The sequence below is a fragment of the Ochotona princeps genome, chromosome 2 (assembly GCF_030435755.1).
Source record: "Ochotona princeps isolate mOchPri1 chromosome 2, mOchPri1.hap1, whole genome shotgun sequence".
In the NCBI taxonomy this organism is placed as follows: Eukaryota; Metazoa; Chordata; class Mammalia; order Lagomorpha; family Ochotonidae; genus Ochotona; species Ochotona princeps.
Genome location: NC_080833.1, coordinates 14195454 through 14213648, shown reverse-complemented (window position 1 = coordinate 14213648; position 18195 = coordinate 14195454).

Sequence of the window (18195 nt, the reverse complement as noted above, 5' to 3'; positions counted from 1 at the left end):
AATCCTAATCCAAAGTGGGTTTTTTTGTTGTTGTTATCTTAACTGTCCAGTTGATGGGTGAGATTGGTCAGACTCTAGTTAATATTAGAAGCTAATGCTCAGATTGAATAACCTGTTTTAAATACCAGAGAATAGTTTATCTCTGTCTAAACAAACCACTGAAGTAAAATGAGCAGGAAAGCCTGTCTTTCCTGTCCTGGAGCTGTGGAGCAGGAGCCCAGCGGTGCTGTGCACTGTCAGTATTAACAGGGCACTGAGGACAGTGCAGGAAGAGATGCAACACACCACCCAAACCAGCCTGGTTCTTGATTGTAGCCAAGCAGGCTGGCACAGCCACTGGGGGGCAGGTGTAGAAAGGACACATTTTGCAAGTTGGGTCACCTGTGTCCCAGATAATTCCACCATTTGCCTTGAAATCAGGAAGCACTTCCTGTTGCTTGGCCTGCCTTTGCTCATCTCTACAATGGCAGTCCATTGCCTCACTTGCCCTCCCTATCTCAGCAGCAGTCCTGTTCGGGTAAGATGCTCTATGGCAGTCTACATCGAAAGCCTAGCCTTTCTGAGAGAACTGTGGAAACTTTTTAAAGCAAGTCTTCCAAAAGAGGCCTTGTAACCACATAACCAGGTGTCTGGGAGCTTTGTACCACACCTTTGCTGGTTGTCCCCAGGGTGACCCATTACATAAATCTGCTTGGTCACGAGGACAATATAGTTGGTCACACAGTGAGCCTTAGGGAGGGCAGAGAGGGAGAGTGTGTGTGTGCACACGCACCATATGTATTTGTGATGGATGTTCCTTTCCCCAAGGGCAGCTTCCCATTTTCATTGTCTGCCGAGAACATGGAGAGCAGAAGTGTGAGTTTCTGCAGACCCCAGGCGATGCACTGCAGTGCAGGTGACCAAGCCCAGCAACTCAGAGGGCAGTTCCTGGTGTGAGCATCCTACTTGTCCTTGTTTACCCTTGGAAATGGTGAATGCTGTTTGTGAGTGAAAACACAGGATGGGTGTTTTTGCATGTGTGCCCCACTCCTCCCCAAATAAACCGCAGAATCCGTGCTACCAAATTAAGCATACTGCTAACCAACTAGATCCTCATTCACTGGTAAGGCTTAAGTATCTTCTTGGAACCTCCCTGGGAAGGTGCAGGTCGTGCAGATTGTCTCCCTGTGACTTCCTTGGAATGAGACAATCTCATCAAGATGACAGGTCTGACTCTGGCATCAGCTTGCTAACAAAATGGAGGCTTTGCTGTGTTCCAACCCACAGAGGCGGCGCCAGGGTTCCTGCAGGAGTGGGTCCTGCTGCTGCATGGCCCCTGGCCTTTCCTACCCAGGGCCTTTCACCCTGTCATTCTTGAGGCTGTTGTCTGAACTCCCCCTGAATTGGCCCTAAGAGCTTGTCCTACATAATTACAGTATTGATCTCAAATAGAGAACATCATCTGTTTCCTCGTAGCATGCCTTTAAAAAAAATTTCAGAAATCCTGCTTTCAAGGACTTGCAGGCCAGGACCTTTGAAGTGAAATTGCTCCCAGACAGGGCGGGAGCCAGCCTTCTAACACCAGCCTGAATGGCTGTGTGAATTCCTGATCTGCTCTAGTGCTGCCAGGCAAGACAGGCCCTGAGCCACAGGAAGTGGGGGACACTCCAGGGAAGCCAAAAGGCGGAGGTGGACCGTTGCCGGCTGGCACTGGGGCCTTTGCACAATTGTATATGGGTTTTCTTGCCCTGTTCCCCGCTGGTGTTTTGTAACCCAGGGAACGCCAAACTGCAGGCTCAGCCTTTTGTGATCTTGGCTGTGCCCCTTCGAGCTTCACTGTTGTCTCTAAAGGAAATTAGATGTGTGGGCATTGTCAGAGGTGATGGTGACACACAGAGGAGCCAGTGCAGTCCCTCACAGCCAGCAGTCCTGGAGGAAGTACCTCAACTGTATCTGGAAATTGTCCATGGGCACTGCCGTAACCACTTGGCTTGTGCGTTTTGTTGCTGGTTCCCCGTGTGACAGGCTGTGAGCACCTGGAATGCTGGGACCCGTGTGCCCAGTTTGTCTATAAGTTGGGTGCCACAGTCAGTGTCAGGCTGGTTTTAACTTCACACCTAAAACCACTCCATCCCAGAAACTGGATTGTCTTAGCAAGTATGGACCGGTCCTCATGCCCCAAGACAGTCCCCACAGCTTGCCGCAGTAGCGTTGACAGAAAAAGTCAGCAGGCACTTTGGGACACCCAAGTGGTACTCCTTGCAGCAAGAGCTCAGGTGAGAGCTCTTTTCTTTTTTTAAAGATTTATTTTTTATTGGAAAGGCAGATATACAGAGAGAAGGAGAGACAGGAAGATCTTCTGTCTGATGATTCACTCCCCAAGTATCCACAATGGTCGGTGCTGCGCCAATCCAAAGCCAGGAGCCTGGAGATTCATCCAGGTCTCCCACACAGGTGCAGTGTGCCAAGGCTGTGGGCCATCCTTGACTACTTTCCTAGGCCACGAGTAGGGAGCTGGATGGGAAGTGGGCTGCTGGGATTAGAACCGGCACCCATATGGCGAGGACTTTAGTCACTAGACCACCATGCAGGCTCATTGGTTTTTTTTTTTTCTTCCAGAAAACTAGAACTTTCTCACTGTATTCCCATTCATGATTCAAAGCCCTTTGTGCCCCAAGCCTGTGTCCCTCAGCATCTGCAGGGATCCTTCCACCCGGTTGGGGGCTCCACTCCCCTGACGAAAATGGCCATCTCCCATACCTCTTCAACTGTCCCATGCAGCCCACCCTTTGCTCTGCCAGGCCCTTCCCCACCTCATCAGTGCTTGGTAGGCAAAACCCTGAGGGCGTTCAGCCTTGGGTCTTCTGCTTTCCTGGTGGACAGGCCAGGCGCACTCTCCTCTTTTAATCTGGCTGGGCAGGGCGGGGCTCAGATGGGCTTTATTCCATACCCTGCGGCCTCAGGCACTGTCTGGGGGTTGCTTCTGAGCCACACCTTGTCATTCTCCAGCCTTCTTGGATGTCAGGGAAAAAAAATTTAGGCCAGCTTTTAGTTCTCAGCACTTGGAAGGTGGGGTGGTGGCTGGGTCACAATGCATTAAGTGTTGGAAAGAAGATGCTTGTGCCTACAGGCAGCCATGCATGAGTGGTCATCCCTGAGTGGTTTGGATTGAAATAGGACAGGGAAAGCAAGACTCCAGGGCCTTTGTCTAGTCTTCCCTTCAGTAATCTGGTGCCTTGCCAGGCTATATGCCCTGCCCCCTCCCCATGGCATGTGCTGCCTTCTCCCCAGGGGCGCTGGCAATCTCAGAAGGGTGCTCCCCAGGACAGAAGAGATGCTAAGCCTCTTGTATTAAGGAAGGTTTTGTTTGGTTTTGGTTTTTGTGAAGCAGAAAATGCTGGGATTGAAAAGCTCCTTGGTTATCACAGAGAAATAGACGTGGCACACAGAGCCCTTGTGCTTTGGTCTACGCAGCCAGGGTCAGGCACATTTAGTCCCCCATTGCTAATGGACTCTATTTGCTAATAGGTTCCAAGGTCCTTGACAACCATGGAGTGTGTGGGCCCAGATCCTGGGAGGGTTGGAACCATGGAAGGTCACACTGCTGAATCATGGGTTGGGTTCCTGCCTGCCTGCGTGCTTTTCTCTCTTCTATTTATTTGAAAAGCAGTTACAAAGAGAAAGGAGGAGAGAGAGCTTCCATTCACTGGTTTGAAACTCCCTAAATGACTGCCAGCATCTGGGGTCAGACCAGGTGGAAGCTCAGAACCTGGAACTCCAAACAAGTCTCCCGTGTAGGTGCAGGGACCGGAGCACTTGGGCCATCTTCTCCTACTTTCCCAGGTGCACTAGCAGGGAGCTGGATCAAAAGTGGAGCAACTGGTACTCCATATGGGATACCAGTGTTGCAGGCAATAGCTTAACGCACTGAGCCACAATGCCAGCCTGGCTTGCGACGTTCCTGCACCACCATGGCCACCTCCTGTCCATGCCTCTGGCTCCAGGGAAGCCCCTCAACAATGGAGTGTACATCAGCAGTGCCTTTCTGGTTAGACTCTGGCTCAGCATGCGGGAAAGCAGCCTCTTTCCAAGGAGGAAGACTGCAAGTAGCGCTTGTGGTACAAAGCTGCTGGAGGATGGATGGAGGTGGTTTGGTAAAGAGGACGCTGGAGTGTGCACCCCTGTGAGACAAGCCAGCCTGGTGCATGTGGCCTGGAGACCTGTAGGCACACTCCTGTCATTTCCCAGGAAAGACCCATTACCCCAAGCATCTCCCAGAACTGAACCCCTTCTGTAGCCTCATCAGCAACTCCCCTTTGGTTCTGCATTGTCATGACCAGCAATGTAGTCCTGGTCCTGTTGTGGGCAGAAAACCGAAGCCTTCTGCCCAGCCCCGTCCCCTGCCATGGGCTGGGGCTGGAGTGGGGGCCCCACAGTGAGCAGGTGGTGCTCCAGCCGTCTGTCCCCAGAGCCTCAACATGGCCTCTTACAACTGTGCAGAATATCTGGAGCCGAGCCACACCAGCAGCGGTAAAGCTCATCAGAGCTCCAGGAGCTTGGGACTGGAGCAGTCCATACCCCCAGGCTGCTCCTGTGCTCACAGAAGTTTGAGAAACCCTGAGCTGGGCCTCTTCGCCACCCACAGCTCCAGGAACTGCCAGAGAAGCACTGGGAAGGGCCAGCACCGCATCCCCCTTCCCCTCTGCCTGTTCTCATTTGGGGAAGGGGGGTGATGGGGGTGAGACATTTCCTGTTACTCTCCCTTGGGGTGAGAGTCTTGGCTGGGAAACCTGGCCCTGGTCCCTGGCTGCTGTGGGGAGCAAGTATCTGATCCTCTGGAGTCTGATGTGAGAGCTGCTGAAGAACTCAGATCTGGGGGGAAAAGCATGGCCCAGCACCTGCTGAAGCACCAGTGCCTGACCCAAGGCCTCTCGCTGCGTGTCCATCGGGCTCCCTGGCCCGCTTGTTCTGAGAGAAAGGTTTCTATCTAGCCCTCTGTGGCCTCAGTCACTAGGACAAGGTGAGATCCAATCTCACTCTAATCGGAAACGTGCAGACTTAGTAATGATCCCAGAGCCACACCCTTGCCCCTCACAGCTCTGACCTCACAGACACGATGCTGTTTCTGTGGACTTGGAGGGAAGCTGGCAGGAGCATAGGAAGTGGGGGACGGGGAGTGGCAGGAGGAGCCTGCGGCTCTGCCCAGCATCACAGAGGTGTGCCAGCCCAGCCCAGGTCCTGGCGCTGCTACCTTGCTGGGTGACCTTGGGCATCTTCCCTCTCCCTGGGTCTCGGAGTTGCAGTCACCTTACTTGGGTTTTCACCTTGTCCTGACCCCATTTTCCTCCTGCTGCTGTCTCCACCGTGACCACCACATTCCTGGGCGAGCTGCCGGGTCCAGGGAGATTCCAAAAGCCACGGAAGGGCAGGGTTGGCCTTGGGTCCCTAGAGCAGATTCGCCTGGGGTGTGTCTCCCGCTAGACTCCGTCACCCCCACTTGCCCCAAAGTTGTTTTCGTCGTTCCCCTGGGGCACAGATTCTCAGCCAAGCTGTGGTAACCCAGGTCAGCCCTTGCCTCCCTCTCTGGTCCTCAGTTTCCCCACCTGTAGGATGGGGACAAGGAGCGCCGCCGCGCCCGCGCCCAGCTCGGGCTCCGCAGTGAGGGGGGAGCGGCGCCGGGAAGGAGCGCTCGGCGGTCACGTGACGCCCCCTCCCCGAACTGCGGCGGTGGCGGCGAGCGCCGAGCGCGTCCGAGCAGAGCTGCAGCGGCCGCCGCGGGCACCGGAGTGCCGAGCCCAGGACACCCCCGGTCCCGGCCCGCGGGTGAGTGCGCCCTGCCCAGGCTGCGACCCTGCGGAGGGGAGATCGCTGGCGTCCGGGGTGCCCTGCAGCCCGCCTCCGGGACCTCGCTGGGGCAAGCCGGGCGGGAGGCTCGGGGGACGCGCGAGCGAGGACCCGGGCCCCGGGAGTGCAAGGGGCGGTGCGGCCCGGCTGACACAGCCTCAGGCTTCAGAGAGGCCGCGGCCGAGCTGGCTGGGGCCCCCGCCTGTGGGGATTGGTCCAGGCCGCAGGCGGGGGGCGCGGGTCCCACCCCCTGGGTGGGCAGGTGGGGAGTCCCGTTTTCTGCTGTACAGGAGGAGGGGCTCCTGGGGCAGAGGCGTGGAGGAGGGGTCCGGCAGACAGCGTCTGGGGAGGGGCTCCGGGCCCTGCACCCCCATTTCCAGGGAGAGGAGCTCCAGGCCTCGGAGGATGGAAGTAGGGGTCTTCAGAACCAATGGTCCCCAGCGGAAGGCAGTGATGTCCTTGCGTCCCCAGGGACAGAGCGCAGTCCCCCGCCGCTGTTCCTGACCCGCCCAGGAGCAGGGCGTACGCACCACGCAGTCAGGCACTTCTCATCACCCCCTGGCTTACTAGACGTGTGAGGGCGGTGGGAATTCGCAGGGCTATCTGCAGGGCGGTCTGCAGGCGCTTGGGCACCACTGGGCTTGGCGAAGAAAGCTGGTGCAGACATACACCAGAAGCTCACCCCCTTCACTCCACCCGCAGAACCCCTGAGTCCTTGTTGGGGCCACAGCCCAAGCCGAAGGTGGGCTCGGGAAGCACATGGCATCCCTCACATAGCACACTGATGTGGCCCCAAGTTCCTCCTTCCCCAGCCTGACCTGCGGGAGGGAGGGGCATGGACTGAGTTCCTTGGAAAGCCAGGGAAAGGCAGAGCAGAGAGGGCATCCAGAACCTTGCCTGCAAGGGGGCTGAGCCCCAGGCTCCTGCTCCTCTTCAAGGGGCTGGAGTCCCTCCTCTCTTAGGCTGTTGAAGGAGACAGTCTGGGGACAGGGGTGGCCCTGAGTTTCCTTGCTAATGAGAGAAAACTTGAGCCAAAGGCATTGCTGAAGGGAGTGGGGGAAGTGTGCTCAGACCCTGAGATCTCCCCGCCAGGCCACACGGGCCTGAGGCTGGATGCGGCCTGACTCCCAGCACCACTGGCGGTTGGTAGGTGTGCTCTGGTGGCCTTGGGCAGAGCTCCAGAGCGATGACTAATCCTCAGGTGGCACAGCACCTTCCCCACCGCAGCTGTTTCCAGGCAGGGGCTGGGGTCTTCAGTTGAAGAAACTGAGACTGGGCAGATTACAGAAACTGCCAAGGTCACCAAGTTGCATTGGGCTTGGGGCTGGAAGCCATTGTCCAGCTCCTGCTGCAGGAAACCCCCCAGCAGCGAGGTAGAGGGGGAAGCAGGGTCTGCTTGATTCAGACCTTAGGCTGGAGGCAGGAGGGGCTCAGGTGGAGGGGAGCATCCAGAGTCTGGGCTTGCCTTGCCACCCTTCCCGTATCCACAACATGGCTCCCACCCTGGGACCCAGCTGTGGACCTCCCCAAGGTGCCTGCCTGGCAGGGGTCTCAGGAGACTCCTCTGCTACCTGCTAGGAGGCAGGCAGGGCACTCTCTTGGCCGCTTGGAGTATTCAGACTCTGCTTTTTGGCTTGGGGTCTCAGCTGCGCAGGCTTCAGCATCCCCAACTCGCCACCACCCACCCCTGCTCTGTTGTCAGTTTCCCTGGGCCAGAGTTGCTTGACGGGTTCGCCTGGCAGGTCTGCCTTCTGTACCACCTGCCCGTCCACATAGGCCTTTGTCCTGGCAGTAGGAGATCACTGCTGTGTGTACGCATGCGCAGACCCACAACCAACCAGACCAGAGGCATGGATGGTCTGGCCTACGAGGACACACCCAGGCCAAGCCCCTGCCCTGACTCCACCTGACCAGGAGCCACGAGACAGCCCCGCCTGGCACTGTGCACACAAGCAGATGGGGGTGCTGGCAAGAGAGGCACCTTCTCAGGGACGCACACGTGACACACACACGTGCAGGAAGAGACACGACAAAGCCCCACGTTCTTCCAGGTGAGCCCAGGAGACGTGCACACGCACCCACCCACGCCCGGGTTCCAGCAGGGCCCTGTTCCTCTGCTCCATCAGCTTCCCTCATGCGAAATGTGAACACCCCATCACCCTGGGGCTGGCTAGGGCCTTTCTGACCACCCCCTGCAAACCCATACACTCCCCTTTTTCTGCTCAGCTGGCCCTGAGAATGCTGGGGGGCCTCCTGCTATTTCTGCCTCCATGGATCCTCCTCTCCTATGCCCACCCCACTCCACCCCGGCCAAAAAACACACACACACCTACCTGTCAGGTTATTAGAGGAGCCTCTCCCCAGCTGTCCCTTGGCTGTTCCTCAAGACAGGACAGGCTCCAAGGAGTCCCTTGCCGTGTTTACCAGAGGCCTTGCCAAGTCCTGGTTTCTGCTTGCCACCCCCACGCCGCAGCCAAGCTGGGGCCAGCTGGTGCGCACAGAGGAATCCTCGGCACTCACCTTAGCTGGTAGAGCCTGTGCCAGGCTGGGTCCTGGCATCCTGGCCGTGCCTCTCAGAGACTGGCGCTGCTGGGCAGGCATTGCTGAGAGGTGCTTCTGTAGCCTGAGGGCAGACGGATGCCAAGGAGGGGCAGCACAGGGCTCCAGGCCCCACCACGCTGCCTTGGGTGCTCACACCAGTCTGGCCAGAGCAGTAGCTAACTCCCGTTCCAAGCACGGCCCTGCCTCTTGCTGGCTGTGTAGCACAGGCAAATAATTTTCCCTCTCTGGGAAGAGCTCCAGCCCCAGGAAGCAGTTCAGCCCAGCTGGGAGAGAGGAGAGTGAGAGGTGATAGCCTTTTCTGATGTGGGCAGATGTAGGGCTCTGCTGGGCAGTGTGGGGCACACAGGGCCCTGCAGGATCTCCTGTGGCTCAACACTGCACCGGATCAAACGGGGGATGCCAGGCCTGGGACTCCTCAGGTGGCCCCTGGGGTCAGCCTTGTGAAGAGCGAACCCCAAGGGCCAGGGGTTGCTGTGCTCATTCACGGCTGTACATATTTTTACCCCTCAAAAATATGCTCTGTTTTTAGGGCTAAAGACAGGCACTCGGAGGCAGTGACTCCGGGAGTAGGGTACTAAGACACCCCATCAGGGGTTCTCCCAAACAGCCAGCCTTACCTACTGGAAGAAACAACACATGCCCTTCTCGTCTGTGCATACCCACCGAGCATTTAGCAAACACACAGTGCATCCCAGGGACTGTGACAGACACTGGGGACACAGGTGACCGAGTGTGACATCCCTCAGTTCTGCCGCAGCTTAGTGTAATTCATTACTGCAGCCATGTCTCAGGCAAGGAGGTAGGGCTTGGCAGGGGCAGGAGGGGTCACTGCCTGTTCTGTTAAATTCCTCTGCCAGGAGCCAGTGTTGTGGTGCAGTAGGTTGTCACTGCATGCCATGCTGGCGTCAACATCCTGGCTGCTCCACTTCCCATCCAGTCTCCTGCTAATGTACCTGGGAGAGCAGTGGAAGATGGCCCAGGTGATTAGACCCCTGCCACCCACGTGGGAGACCACAGTGGAGTTCCTATCCCCTGTCCAGTCCTGCTTGTAGCTAGTTGGGGCGTGAATCCGCAGATGGAAGCTGTCTCTAAAGCTTGCTCTCCTCTCACTCTGCCGCTCAAGCAAATATATATACATATATTTTAATGCCTGACTGTGGCCCCATCTGGGACAAAGCTAACTTCAGTTCGGACTTTGGCTTTGCCACTGACTGGCTGTGCAACCTGGGCCTAATTACTGTGCCTCTCTGATGCTGTGCTTCCTGTCTGTGTAGGGTGGCCCTGCTACAACTGACTTTGTGGATGTGTCTTGATGGTTAGGAAGACTAAGATAGGCAAACACCCAGGCAGTGCCAAGCTCATTGTGGGCATCTGTCAGGGTCTGAGAGGACGTGGACCGGGAGCCAGCAGGAATTCAAGTCCAGACTCTGCTGTGTGACTGTGGAGAAGTCACTTACCCTCTCTGTACCTCATTTCCTTCTCTGTCTGGCGACGAGACAGCATGGTGAGGTCTCATGTGCCTGCCTCCGGACACTGTAGTTTGTGAAGGTCTCACGTCCTGGGTAGATTTTCATTTTTCCACTTAGAGGAAAACAGAAAGAAACCCAGAAGGAAAACCTGAAAAAGAATCTTTCAAATTTCAAAAATTTCTTTGTAACAAGAAAAGAATAAACTTTCTCTTTTTAAAGATTTATTTATTTATTATTTACTGGAAAGTCAGATATACAGAGAGGAGGAAAGAAAGAAAGGAAGATCTTCCATCTGCTGTTTTACTCCCCAAGCGACCGCAACAGCCAGAGCTGAGCCTATCCAAAGCCAGGAGTCAGGAGCTTCTTCTATGTCTCCCACACTGGTGCAGAGTCCCAAGACTTTGAGCCGTCCTTGACTGCTTTCCCAGGTCACAAGCAAGGAGCTGGAAAGGAAGCAGGGCTGTCAGGATTAGAGCCGGCGCCCATGTGGGATCCCAGTGCATGCAAGGCAAGGACTTTAGCCACTAGGCTACTGTGCCGGACCTAAAAATAAACTTTTTCTTTGGTACTCTGGGCAAGTAGGAGTTTTCCCCATTGGTTCCCATTTCTGAGACAGTTGGTATTGCTGTTGTCATGTGAGATGGGAGAATTTCCTCCGGAGGAGCCTGTGCCTAGCACACAACAGGTACAGGTGATGTGGTCATCCTCTTGGTCAAGCAAAAGGGCAAGAGTAGAGGCACCGCTGCCACGTGACTGGCCCTGGCTCCACAAGGGCAGGGCTGAGAATGTGACGTGGGCTGGGCTTCAGTGAGAGCTGCGTGGAAGCCCGAGTCTCGGTGGCCTTGAACACCAGGATGAAGAGGGACGGTTCCCAGGAGCCGGGCCAGCATCCCTGGCACGGACCGTTGAGCCTTCTGCAGGTTGGCCTTGCGGTACCTGGCCAAGCCCACCAGCCTGGAGAGAGGAGCCAGCTGGGCACAGTCGTCTCTCCTGTCTTATTATGCCAGGCTGCCCCCGCCCCCCGCCGGTTCCTCTGCATCTCATTTTCCCCAAGAGTGTAAAGGCGAGGCAGGCAGGGCGGCAAGGTGCCGGGGTGCTCAGCTGCTGAGAGCCAGGCCCAGGGCTGCCTCTGAACAGCACAGGAGAGCCCATATTCCCACCCTGTCAGTGTACTCCTGCAGGCTTTCCAGCCTCCATGGGCCCTGTTCATGTCTGCGGCAGGAGTGGATGCCTTTAGTTCTTTCCTCTCCTCTCCCTTCTCCTTTCCTCTCCTGCCTTCTCCTTTCCTTTTCTCCTCTCTTCTTCTCCCCTTCCTTCCATTTTGTTGTACACTTCTTATTTAGAGACCGGAGGAGGAGAGCACTTCTCTTCCCTGGTTCACTCCCCCAGCTGCCCACAGTAGCTGGGGCTGGGTCAGGCTGGAGCCAGGATCTCAGCACTCAGTCTCAATCTCTCACGTGGCAGAGCTCCAAAACCTTGGGCCACCACCTGCTGCCTCCCAGGGTGCACAGAATCATGAAGCTGGCATCAGAAATGAAGGCAAGACTCAAACCCAGGGACTCCAGATGGAGTGTGGGTGTCCCAAGCAGTAGCTGAACCACAAAACCTGATGCCTGGGAGTGTGTTGTGTGAGCCTTGGGTTTGTGTTTCTACGGGAGTCATGGTGTTCGTTGCAACTACCTGTTCTTTAGACTCCCCTGAGAATTTGGGGCTGCTAGCAAGATGTAGGGTGGGGGCAGTGAATTAGGATCAGGCTTGCATTCCACCCAACAGGCTGTGTGACCTTCTGAGGGTCACAGCAGCCTCGTGCCTGCCACACTAGGCTGCTGGGAAGGGCGAGCGGGCGGTGGAGGTGAGGCAGGTGAATCCAGCCCTCTGGCTCCTGAGATCTGGACCCCCAAATTTGTGGGGAGGATACCCCATCTCCACCTCAGAAGACGACCTTCTCCACACCCCTGTTCAAGTTTGGGCTATAGGGCTGCGTGGAGGGGGCTGAAGGAGAGTTACCTTGGCAGTATCTCCACGTGTGAGTCCAGTGCCAGCATGCTGTGCCAACCCAGACTCTGTTCCTTAAAGTAGGCCATGTCAGGCACCTGCATGGGGCTGATGGTGGACAAGGCTCTTACCCTCCCACCTCTTCCTCATTTTGGAGGTACAGAGAGAAGTCACCCTCCCCTGACAAACAGCTGCCAGCCCTTATGCCCACCCAGGCAGCAGACTAAGGGCGTCCCAGGGCTGATGTCCTGGCCCAGTCCAGCCGTGCCTCCCATGAGGGCGAGGTATGAAGTGCTGTGGAAGGATTCCCCTTGCAGGGCTTCTGGCCCCGGGGATCTGGGCGGAGCCAAGTCCCCAGGACAGACCTCACCCGTTCCTGTCACCTCTCTGCTTGAACAGGCCTGGCGGCTGTTGTCTAGTCTTCTCTGCCCTTGCCCAGGACTTGCGCTTTGGGGCCTGCCCCCAGGCAGTTGGTTTAGGAATCACAGAGCTGGCTCAGGGCCTTGGAGGGACTCCAGGGCAGGCAGGGCAAGGGACTGAGTGACAAGATACAGGCGGGAGCATTTCTGGAACTCTTCCAATGTGCCAGCTACTCTGCCAAGCACCTTGTACAGCTTGGTCTCCCTTGGTCCTCAGTGCAGGTGTCAGTGGCTCAGAGGGGACCCTGGGCTGATCCTTGTGAGGGGCTGGGCTCGAGTGTGGATCATGGGCTGTTGGACTCGGTGCCACTGCATGCAGAAGGAGGAGAGGATGAGCTGTGCCCTACAGAGTCAGGCAGCTCTGAACAGAGGATCAGGGGCTCTGCTCATCCTGCTGTCTCTATCAGTAGTGGGGGGTTCCCATGACTGGGCACCCCAGAACCTTGCCTATTACTTTGTCTGTCCCACACAGACCCCTTAGATCAGGCCCAGCCCATCCAATACAGAATGCAGCCCCAAGCCACATCACATGGGGTTTGAGAGGGTGACAGTCTCAGGGGAAGAGCCTGGGTGTACAGCCCTGTTTCCTCAGCTACAACTTGTGAAAGGGGACAGGAACTGCCACATGAGTCCTTCCAACCCCAAGGGCCTGGCACGCACCAGGCCACACTGATCCAAAAGCCCATGGAGTGCTGCCACCAGGCACACTCAGTCATTGTACAAGGAGGGATTGGAGGGGTGGGAGCGGTTGGTCTCTGTGGGCTCTTCTGCAGCTCGACGCTGAGGAGTCCTCCCCTTTCTGAGCCAGGACCACAGCAGAGAGGCTCAGAGAAGCCAGGAACTCTGGGACTGTCCATGGGAGCCTCGGCCAAGTCTCCCCCCCCCACACACATCCTCTTCTCCCAGGCCAGCCCTGGGAGCCTCAGGGCTGGAGCATGGAATCGGGAGCTGGGAACTTCAGGGCCAGGTCCTGCAGGTGTGAGTTCCAGCCCCATAGACCGAGCCCCACATTGCCCCTTCTCAAGAGGCATCCATCCCTGCCTGCCATGCCCTTAGGGACTGGAATGCCCCAACACATCAGGTGGAGAAGGACCCTTGGAGAGCCCTCCTGGTACGTGGAAGGCAGCAGGGGTCCTGGGACAGGCAGAGACCTGACTGCAGTCTCCCCTTGAGACTGATGGTGCTCAGAGTTCTGGATGCACTAACCCATGTCCTGTGACAATACCAACAGCCCCACTTTACACTGAGCCCTAAGAACAACCCTAGAGGGAAGTACAATTATCAGCATTACTGTCTCCTTTCACACATGGAAAGACTGAGGCTTTGAGAGGTTATAAGCCTGACTCAGAAAGTGACAGAGCAGAGATTCAAACATAGGTGCACCTGAACCTAAACCCAGGCTGAGGCCGAGGCCGTTGGATTAGTAGATGGAGTTTTTTTTTTTCTGTTTGTTCCTGGCTGACCTAGGATGTTTTTCATGCATTCATTCATTGGACATTTCTCAGGCACTGATTATGAGCCTGTGGAGCCCGAGGTGCTCCCAGTTTGTTCTGTGGAGGCCTCTGGGGCATGGTAACACACTAACTAACAACCACACAGACCTTTCCCGTCCACTATGCTCAGTTGTCCGTGTTCGTCCCCATCACCCTGTGAACTAAGAACTAACATGTCCATTTTCCAAATGTGAAGACTGAGAGTTGGAGCACCCAGCTTGGTTTGGGTGCTGTGTGGTTTCAACCACTGAACCCTGCTCCCTGGAAGACAGACTAGCCGCAGTATCTATTAGGCGCCTACTGTGTGTCCTGGGAGGTGCCCTGTAAGACTAAAGCATGGGAGGATGAGGAGATGGGGTTCCTCTTGGTTGCCCCACTCCACCCAGGCCCTGAGTGGAGGAGGTGGTCAAGCGGGTACTGTATGAGAGGCTGTCTTCCATTGGGTGTTTCTGAGAAGGGGCCAGCATTTCTACCTTCATTGGCCCTTGGGCAAGCATTCAGGCCCTAGGACTTTTCTGGCCTGGGCAATGGGCAGGTGACTGGATAGATTTAAGAGCTGGATGAGAGTGCTTGGCACAGGAAGGGCCTAGAAGACTTGTAGCTGCTGTTGTCACTGAAAGGTAGCAGTGTGTATTGTGGGCGGAGGCGGGCAGAGGGGATACATGGGCTCCGGGCATAGTTGCCCCATCAGCCCTGGCAGACATGTTCCCCTGGCCTGATCGCCTCACATGACTGTCTTGGGGAGTCACAGAGGTCTCAGGGTGCGTAGGCGCAGCTCTATCCGTGATCTGCTGTGTGAGAATGGGTCACATGGGAGAAGAGGTGGCAAGAATGTGGTTGCTGGTGGCACAGGTGTCACCATTGTGGTAGCAGGTGTGTCACTGTGAGCTGAAAGAGGACAGGCTCCGGGGCCGCCTCCACACCAAAAAAGAAGTGGGAAAGAATGAGGATGGAGAGGGCGCGGCGGGGAAGCTGCTTTCTACCTAGGGCTGGGGGTCCCACACGCTTGCATGGAGAAGCCCAGGGCGCAACCCGGAGGCGCTGTCCCTGGTCCTGGAGTTTTCCCTGCCTCTTGGCTGCGGTTCCCGTAATGGCCACTTGAGGGCGCCCGGGACCGCGGCGGACTCCCAGGGCCGTGTTGGAACAGGATTTTTAAAATGTGTTTTGCCCTGAATGACATACTGGGATAATGAGCCTGCCTACCCAGCTAGTTTCAAAAGCTGCCTCAAGAGATGTGAAGGACCTTCTGTATCTCTGAATGAATGTCGAGGTGAGCACACCTCAGGAATGAGCCAATGTGCACCCCTCTTTATAAGAAAAAAAGTACACCTTTACCTTAAAGAAAAACCTATCACCACTAGAATGGCCCTGTAGAATGGCCCAGTAGTTGCACTTCTGGTAAACCCATTCCAAGTTAAAGCCACACAGAAAGAGACTCACATGTGGCAGATAAGTTGTGGAGTGGGTCACACAGGCTGTCCTGGGGACCTCGCTGGTTCTTTGATGCCCTCCTGAGGGCAGAGCTGCCACCACTGGCAACCACAGCCGGAGTTGTCCATGAGACTTCCAGACCCCCCACCCTGGCTGTCCGTGAGGGAGGGTGGCATCTTGAGGGGCCGAAGGGGTTGCCCCACACCGCGCCGCTGCCCCTCCCCACCCCCAGCCAATGCTGCCATCTTACAGATGCTGAAGTGAGATGTGGGAAGAAATTTGGGCTGGGGAACTTGCCGGAGGATCTGCAGCGCTGCGGCCACACCCAGGTCTCCTAACCCCTCAGGGCCAGTCTACCTCGCTGCCCTGGGCAGAGCTGTGGGTATTAAACCCAGCTTTTTCCAGCTGCCCCTGAAAATGGCCATGGTCTGGAAGGGTCACGTAGGGCAGGGAGGCTGGGGGACTGTAGGCCATCAGAGTGACAGTGGCCTGCCCCCGGCTCTCCGGTCTTCTCTGATCCTTGGCACGTGCCAACCGGCCTGTCTGCTGCTTTGTCTCTTGTCTAGGGAGCCGAGCACCCGAGTGTGTGTGTGGGATGTGCCTGCATGAATATTGAGCAGACTGGGGTCTGAGAAGGGCCTGTGGGCTGGTGACTTCTGGGATATGGATGCAAACCCTGCCCCGGGGAGGCAGTGAGCATGTGCTGACCTGGAGCCTGTGTTGTGAGCTGGATTGGACTGTGGCGTGTGTGTGTGTGGGTGTGCGTGCATGCGTACATGGGGGATTGCAGCACAGGGGCTAGCGTTAAGTGAGCACGTCTCTGTGTGTTTGGTTTTGCTGTGATCTCTGCAGGCGTGAGGTGCGTGTCCCCACCGTGCCTAGCACAAGGGCAAGTGCCCCATGCGTGACTTGGCAGAGTGTGTGTGCAGGTGCACTTACAGGTCCACCACAGACCTGGTCTGTGGTGCTCTGAGTGAAGCAGACAGACCATTGGTCTTTAGTATGTGCCAGGGAGCAGGAAGGAGTGGGGGAATGACTAGGGCATCACCCATGTGTCCTTGTCTCCAAAAGGATGTTCTCCCAGGGTCATGGTGCATGGCAGTGGGGACATTTACTCTGGCCATTTTGGCTAGGCCAGATTTTTCTGGACCCTCATGGAACCCTCTGAGTAGGTAGGGGTCTCAGGAACCCTTGTGTGGGGTAGGGCTCAGAGCCAGGGACATGGGACAGCTGGCTCGCTAGCCACGCTAGGTGGCTGCCTGGGGACGGCTGTGAGCCTGGACTGCCACCTCCACTCCACTCTGGCTCCTTCTCCCAGAAATCAGGAAAAATCAGGGCTTGTAGCTCCTTGGGGTTGGTGGTAGGGCTAGTCCACAACGGCTGGGAACAAAGTACGGTTCACGATGTTTTCAAAGCTGGCGGGCATCTCCCAAGGCTAACAAATTTTCCCATGGTGTGAGTTTCCTCCAGCAAAGAGAGAGATGAGCCAGCGGAGACCCAGAGGAGAAGGGGGAAGCACACGGGAGCTGCCTGTGCTGGGGCAAGGGCCCCAGGGTGCCCGTGTCCTGCCCAGGAGGCCCAGATGATACCTAGGAAAGGCACCGGAGGGGAGAAGGTTGCTGGGGGCTCTGGGAAGAGCTGGTCTCACCAGCCCCACCAGTCCCATTCAATGTGGGCCTGAGATCCCTGAGGAGTCTGCCCTGTCCTCTGCCCTTGAATTTTCCCATTAGGGGAAATTTCCCAGGGAAGCAAAAGCTGGAGGCAGGTGGGTGGAACTCCCAGAGTTCAAAGCCAGGTGAACTTAAAAGGGGAACTTGCTGTAGCCCTCCGCCCCTGCTCTCTCCCCTCCTCCCTCCCACAGCCTGGCACGTGTCTGATAACTCAGTACGAATCCAGGAGGCCCAGCTTTCTCCGAGAGACAGGGTCTGGGCCCTGGGAACCTGCCTGGACTTGTGTTCCAGGTGACAGGCCATGGGCAAAGGAAGGAGGTGGCTGACTGCCCAGCGCCAGTCACCAGGCACCTAGTGTGTGCTCCCTAGCTCTGGCCAATTAGGCCAGTAGCATGGGGAACTGAATGATGCATTTGAAGTCTCACAATCCAGAATGGCTGGAGACCACTCCGGCCCCAGGTACTCCTTCCACTGCTTGCATGTGTATGTGTGTACACTCTCTGTGTGTGTGGTGGAAATGGTTCCACCTGCACAGACACATGCCGTGTTCTGCCCAATAGCTGCCCCATCCACACTGCCCAACATAAATGAGCTGGTCTCCTCTGGATGACTGTTTCATTTTTCTGAAAAAGATTTATTTATTTTTATTGGAAAGGCAGATACACAGAGAGGAGGAGAGACAGAGAGGAAGATCTTCCATCTGCTGTTTTACTCCCCAAGTGGCCTCAATGGCCAGAGCTGAGCCAGTTCAAAGCCAGGAGCCAGGAGCTTCTTCCAGGTCTCCCACGCGGGTGCAGGATCCCAAGGCTTTGGAACATCCTCAACTGCTTTCCCAGGGCACAGGCAGGGAGCTGGATGCCAAGGCGGGGCTGCCGGGATTAGAACTGGCACCCATATGGGATCCCAGTGTGTGCAAGGCGAGGACTTTAGCTGCCAGGCCACTGTGCCGGGCCTGTTTCTTTTGTTTTGGAATTCTTCCTAGTAAGTCATTGCTAGCCTGACAAAAATGGCAGTTTCCTATAGCTCGCTGAATACAGATGCCACTGAGGCAGATGTTTGACTTACCAAGCACTTGCTGGGTGTCAGCTTCTCTGCCTCATGCTTCCGAATCAGCCAGACCCTCTGACGGCAGTTATTTCCATCAACCCCGTGGTGCAAAGGAAGAAGCGAATGCACACAAGTTTAAGTAACTTGCTCAAGGTCACCCAGCTGACAAGTGTGAGAGCTGGGATTTGAACCCACACACACACCTCACTGCACCCAAGGCAGGGCCGCTCACCTGCCCCTCATGCTGTGATGGGGAGGGCAGATTTGCAAAAGCGGCCTTGTATGT